Consider the following 6498-nt stretch of genomic DNA (forward strand, 5'->3'; position numbering starts at 1 on the left):
TATGTATGTTTCTTAAGACAGGGTTTCTCTGTATAGCCCTGGCTGTCCTGGAAGTCACTTTGTAGATCAGGCTGGCTTCAAATTCAGAGATCCAACTGCCCCTGCTTGCCAAGTGCTGAGATTAAAGGCCTGTGGTTTCCTTTCCTTTCCTTTCCTTTCCTTTCCTTTCCTTTCCTTTCCTTTCCTTTCCTTTCCTTTCCTTTCCTTTCCTTTCCTTTCCTTTTTTCCTTTCCTTTTTTCCTTTCCTTTTTTCCTTTCCTTTTTTCCTTTCCTTTTTTCCTTTCCTTTTTTCCTTTCCTTTTTTCCTTTCCTTTTTTCCTTTCCTTCCCTTCCCTTCCCTCCCCGTGCCTCCCCTCCCCTCCCCTCCCCTCCCCTGCCCTCCCCTCCCCTCCCCTCCCCTTCCCTTCCCTTTCCTTTCTTTTTCTTTTCCTTTTAATAGAGTCTCGAAAGGTATCCCAGGCTTGCCTTGAACTTATGATTCCCTCTTTCAGTCTTCTGAGCTCTGGGGTTGTCACACCCAGAAATTTCTATTCTTCATTTTACAACAGGAGGCAATGTTGCTCTAAGTCCTGTCTCTGATGTTCTGTAGCTATTAAATCTAGGGGAATCTCTTTGAGCTGTTTGCTTATCTGCAAAACGGGGATACTACCCTACAGTATCTACCCTACAGGGCTCCTGGGTGGAGTCAATGTGATAGTACAGGCAAACTGCTTTGCCAACAGTCTAGTGCAATAAACATCAATATTCCTAGATGCTGTGGTGAGTTCATTTTTCAGGCTGTGCAAATGATACCACGTTCCCTACCCCTTTGTCTGGAGTCTCGTCCGCCGAAGATTTATTCCTTATGAGAGGTTTCCAGAAGTGGAATTGCTGGAAGCAAAAGGTCTGGATCCTTTCAAGTTCTAGTGAAGAGAGGCAGATCCTGGTTCTCAGTGTCGCTCTGTCCTCTGGGATAGGACATCCGAGTCTTGTTACATATGGCTTCAGTGAGTCTGAATTCAGGAAGCTTCCTTCATAGGACAAGCCTATTAAGTAAGATAAAGGTCTGTCAGCATCTTTAAGAGCCTCCTGGAATATCCCTGAGACATCAGTTTCACTCTGTAAGACTAGAAGGAGGATCGCGCCCAAGGTGTGGTAAGAAGTAATCAATAGCTAATGGCTGGAGCTGACTTTTGTCCTCTTCATCATAAAAGACCTTTGAATTGCTTGGCCACTTCTGAGTTTCTGAGGAAAATGATAACATGAGGCCAAAGTTCGTACCAGTTGGCCAGGCTCCCTCTCTCCACTGCCTGTGAGCTGGAGGGCAGGAGGGAGTGACCAGTCCCATGAGTGTAGGAACAGACTCACTGGAATTGGGGTCACCAGGGTAGCAGCCATTTCCCCACTGCCCCTCCCACACATCCCACCACAGAAAATGCCCCATGCCCTGTTTATCTGCTATTTGTACCCAGCACCACGGACCTGGGTAGAATTTGGTGCAGAATCAACAGAATGAGGGGATCCTTGGTGAGCCATGACATCAAAGACACCGATCAAAACCAGGAGTTCCCTCTCCGTGGTCATTACCCAGCCTCCCACCAGTACTTTCCCAGAATGGCTGACTCAAAAGTCTCTGTCCCTGAGTCTGGATGTCTGCATTTTGTCCTTGGAAGACTGTATCATCTAGCAAATTAACTTAAGGAACATGGGGATCTACAGACCATGTATTGTCTGCTCAGCTTTCTTCTGTGTTCAAACTGTCTCCACAGCTCCCACACTCAGAAGGAAGCCTGAGCTCTTAGTACAGCTTTCAGGCCTCAGGCTACCTGCTCAGACCCACCTCCCAGCTCATCCTGGCTCTCTGGGTAGCTCCTGGTATCTGAATAGGCCCCAGCTTTGCTACCCTGTAACTTGGTAAAAATCCTTCCTGATTTTTAAGGTTCAACTTGAAGACTCTAAATCCAGGGGTGTATTGCTTAATTTCTGCAGATTTGTGGGTTCTCCACATTTCCTTCTATGATTCATTTCTAGTTTCACTTTATGGTTATCAGAAAATATACGTTATATACTTTGAACCCTTTCAACTTATTGAAATTTCTTTTAGGGCCTAGCACATGGTGTATCATTACGATTAGGCTAAGCAAAATATTCCATGTGCTGCAGACACGAATGTGTGTTCTGCCAGATGTGATGGCACACGCCTTTAATCCTAGTACTGGGAAACAAGTTCAAGGCCAGCAAGATCTACAGAGCTTGTTCTAGGACAGAGAAACCCTGTCTCAAAAAACAAACAAGCAAAACAACAAACAAACAAACAAACAAAAAACCCTGGGGGCTGGAGAGATGTCTCAGTGGTTAAGGGTACTGACATGTTTCAGAGAACATGGGTTCAAATCCCAGCTTCCACATGGCAGCTCACAACTTCTTAACTTTAAGATCTGACACTCAAGTAGACATACATGCAGGCAAACACTAATGCACATAAAATAATGGTAAGTATGTTTTTAAAAATGACTTAAAAAAGAGAGTGTGTAAAAAATAATAAAATAAAAAAAAGAGAGTGTGTGTTGTGTTCTACTTTTGTTAATTGGTTGGTCTATAAATGTTTTTGAGGTCTAGCTAGTTCACAGCATCCTTCAAGACTCCTGTTTCCTTGCTGCATTTTTACACCTCATACAACTTTAGCTCTTCTGTGAAGTAGAGAACAAATGCTTCCTTGAAAGCCAATGTCACTGTCATTTTAGAATTAGCTTTGGAGGCTGATCTACTCTATCTGTCCAGGTCCCAAGTTGAATCCTTCTGTCTGTATGGCTATACATACTTGTGTATTCATATGTGTGCAGGTACATGTGTGCCTGTACATGCATGCCTATGCACATATATGTAGGAGCCAGAGGCCAATCTCACATGTTGTTCCTTAGTCAATGCTCATTCCTCTCCACTTAGGACTTCTTAGTGGCCTGGAACTTGTAGCTGACTAGCCAGCAAGCACCCAGGATACACCCGTCTCTCTACCTCTACGGCACTGGAATGGCAAGTGTATGCCATGATACCCAGATTGAAACCTCAGATTCTTGTGCATACAAAGCAAGCACTTTACCAACTGTGCTGGTTAAATTTGTGGACTTGACAGAAACCAGTGTCACTTGGGAAGCAATTCCTTCAGTTAGGGAATTGTCTCCACTGGACTGACCCATGGATGTGGCTGTGGGGAGTGTTTTCTTGATTAACGATTGCTGAGGGAGGGTCCAGCCCACTGTGGGCAGTGCCACCCCTAGGAAAGTGGTCCTGGGTTGTGTAAGAAATCAAGCTGAGCAAACTAGGGATGCAGTCCAGGAAGGAGCAGTCAATCCTTCATGGCTTCTGCTTCAATTCCTGATTCCAGGTTCTTGCTTTGAGTTCCTGCTCCAACTTCCCTCAGTGATAATTTGTAAACTGAAATAAACCCTTCTCTCCCCAAGTTGCTTTTGGTCATGGTGTTTAAATCACAGCAACAGAGGCCAACTTCAACTGAGCTATCTTTCCAGCCCTCCAAATTTAATCCTTTTTATATGAAAAAACAAAAACAAAACCAAAAACCAACAACTCCATGTTTCTGACAGCTCCGTGCCTAAACTTCTCAGGGCTCTTAGCTCTTTAGAGAGGCTCTGGATGAGTTAACCAGACTCTTTCAGTCAGTCAAGCCAGTCTGCCCAGCCCCTGACCCCGAGTTTGACAAAGCTGCTCTGTGTAGCCCAGGTTAGCCTTGAGTTGGCAATCTTTCTGCTTCAGCCTCTTGAGTACTAGGATTACAGATGGATCCACCATGCTCAGTCCTTCCTTTTCTCTTTGTTTCCTCCTTTCTCTTCCTGCCTTTCTTTTTCTTTCCCACACATCACTGTTCTTCCATCATCCCTTCATTTCTTCCTTCCTCACATCTCCCTTTCATTTCTTCCTTCTGACTTTCCTTCTTTCTATCCAGCCATTTATCTTCACTTTCATGCTTCCTTACTCCCATCCATCCACTTACCTCCCCTGCCCCTCCCTTCCTCCACTACCTTCCTCTTCTTCTTGCAGCTCCCTTTCCTGTCTTCCCTCCATCTACCCATCCACATCAAATGACTCAAACAACCTAAAATGTTGGTGTTCAAAGCAAATGTGTCAAGAGAGGTCTTGTGAAGGACCACAGAAGGAACTGGACTGAAGGACCCTGGTTTTCAGTCTCCACTTCCCAGGGTGACTAAAGGTGTTTCTTTCTCTCTTTTTCTTCTTCTCCTCTCTTCCTTCCTCCCTCTCTCCCTTCTTTCCTTCTTTCCTTCCTTCTTTCCTTCCTTCCTCCCTCTCTCCCTTCCTTCCTTCCTTCCTTCCTTCCTTCCTTCCTTCCTTCCTTCCTTCCTTCCTTCCTTCCTTCCTTTGGTTGGTTTTTTCAAGACAGGGTTTCTCTGCAAAGCCCTGGCTGTCCTAGCTCTGAAGACCAGGTTGGCCTTGAACTCACAGAGATCCACCTACTTCTCCCTCCTTAGTGTTAGTATTAAAGGTGTGAGCCACCATCTCCCAGCCTAAACATGTTTCTTTACTTCAAAATGTTTATGACATACCTGTTGTGTTCCATACTCGGTGCTAGGCACTGTCAAGGCTAGGGTAGGGAGACCTGTTCTTCACACTGACACCAGAGCCTGACAGAACCACAGTACAGGGGCCTGCAGTTTTGAGAGTGAGTGCCCCAGAAGGTACTATGAAATGGCTTCATGGACAAGCCAATGATTGGTTGGATCTTAAAGGACAAGCTCTTCCTTCCTTCCTTTCTTTCTTTCTTTCTCCCTCCTCTCCCTCCCTTCTTTCCTCCCTCCCTCCCTCCCCCTCCCTCTCTCTCTCCTTTCCTCCCTTCCTTCTTTCCTTAGGGAAGAGGTGTCAGAATCAAATGTTAAAATGTCACAGAGAAAGATAGAAGGTTATATTTCAGATAATCTGGTAAAAATGATTTAGACTAACCACAATGCTTTCTTCGTTGGAACCCAACACTCTGATTAACCAGGCAAGATGGGGGAGTTCTGCAGAGTGGGGGCTTTGATGTCAGATCAACTTTGCCCTGAGCCCTGCTGTCCCTTTGCCATCCACATGGTCATCTGTGGAAGAAGGGTGTGGAGCAGAGAGGGTTTGGTGAGCATCACATGTAGGGGAGGGTGGGTTCATTGTGAGTGCAGCTCTGGCTGTGTAGGTAAAGGTACTGGCCAGCGGTGGCACAAATACACATTGTCCTCTGGAAAAGATGCTTCTATCTACATGACCCAATATAGGACTGTAAGAAAATTACTTAATTTTTCTTAGTCTTTCTTTTTTTAGATAAGATTTCTCAATATTATAAAGACAAAACCAAACTCTGTCAAGAGAAAGATTTTGAAAATTATGAAATGCAAATAGAAGCCATAAAGATGTTCACCTTGAGTGTTGCTTATTATGGCGATGTGGGAGACTGGAAACAATGTCACACACACACACACACACACACACACACACACACCCCAAAGTCGCAAAAACAAAAGTAGACTGCCAGGCCAGAGGACATAGATCAATTGGTAGATGGCTGACTAACATGAACAAAGTTCTGTGTTTGAGTCCCAATACCTTACAAACCCAGGTATGGTCTTAACATGCCTGTAATCCCAGCACTCAGGAGCAGAGGCAAGCGGATCAGAAGTTCAAGGCTGGCTGTGGGTTCTTCCCTTGGTCTCTGGAGGTCTTGCTTTGCTTTTGCCATCTTGCCTGCTAAAAGTAAACTTTGACTACTTGCTCACTCTAAAAAATAAATTCAAGATAATTCTCAGCTATATATTAATTTTCAGGCCATCCTGGTCCATATGCAAAGTGTTAGTCTATCTGGGATAACTCTGTGAGGCTCTGTCTCAAAAAACAAAAACAAAAACAAAAACAAAAAACAGCAAAAAAAACCCCAAAAAAATCAACAAACAAAAATTTAAAAGCAATGTTTAGGATATTTTACTTATTGTATGGTGACCCACAAAGTCTTCAGTAAAGTGTCCAGTGCCTGCCAGCATAAGGGATTAGCTAGATGTTTTGGGAGGGTGAATTGAAGCATGGAGACTGGCCTCAGCTAGAAACAAGTCCCCGGGCATCCAATCTCACCCGAGTATCAGAATGTAGAAGGGAGTGTAATGACCTGAAAAGGAGGTCACAATATCCTGTGAAATCAAGTAATCGGACACAGAAGAGTCCTTGCAGTGTCAACCGTATGCTAGTTAAAACAGAAAAACACTAGCCCACCTCTTGGTGGTGAGCTAAGGGAGTTCCCCTTTGATTATTCACGCGACACTTCTCTTTCATCGGCTTCTACTGCTTGTAAAATTAAAAATGATGTGAGATGTTGGATGAGCTTGAATCGAGCTTACTGGATCAGACCAGTTGCTAAAGAAACCGAGCTGGAGGTCAAGTAACATGGTCAAGGTCAAGCCGAGCATGAGCGGTGCATTGATTTACAGCCAGTTCCCTGACCTTTCCACTTGACCAGGAGAAAACACCTCC

This window comes from Grammomys surdaster, unplaced genomic scaffold (assembly GCF_004785775.1).
Source record: "Grammomys surdaster isolate TR1022 unplaced genomic scaffold, NIH_TR_1.0 239, whole genome shotgun sequence".
Classification (NCBI taxonomy): Eukaryota; Metazoa; Chordata; class Mammalia; order Rodentia; family Muridae; genus Grammomys; species Grammomys surdaster.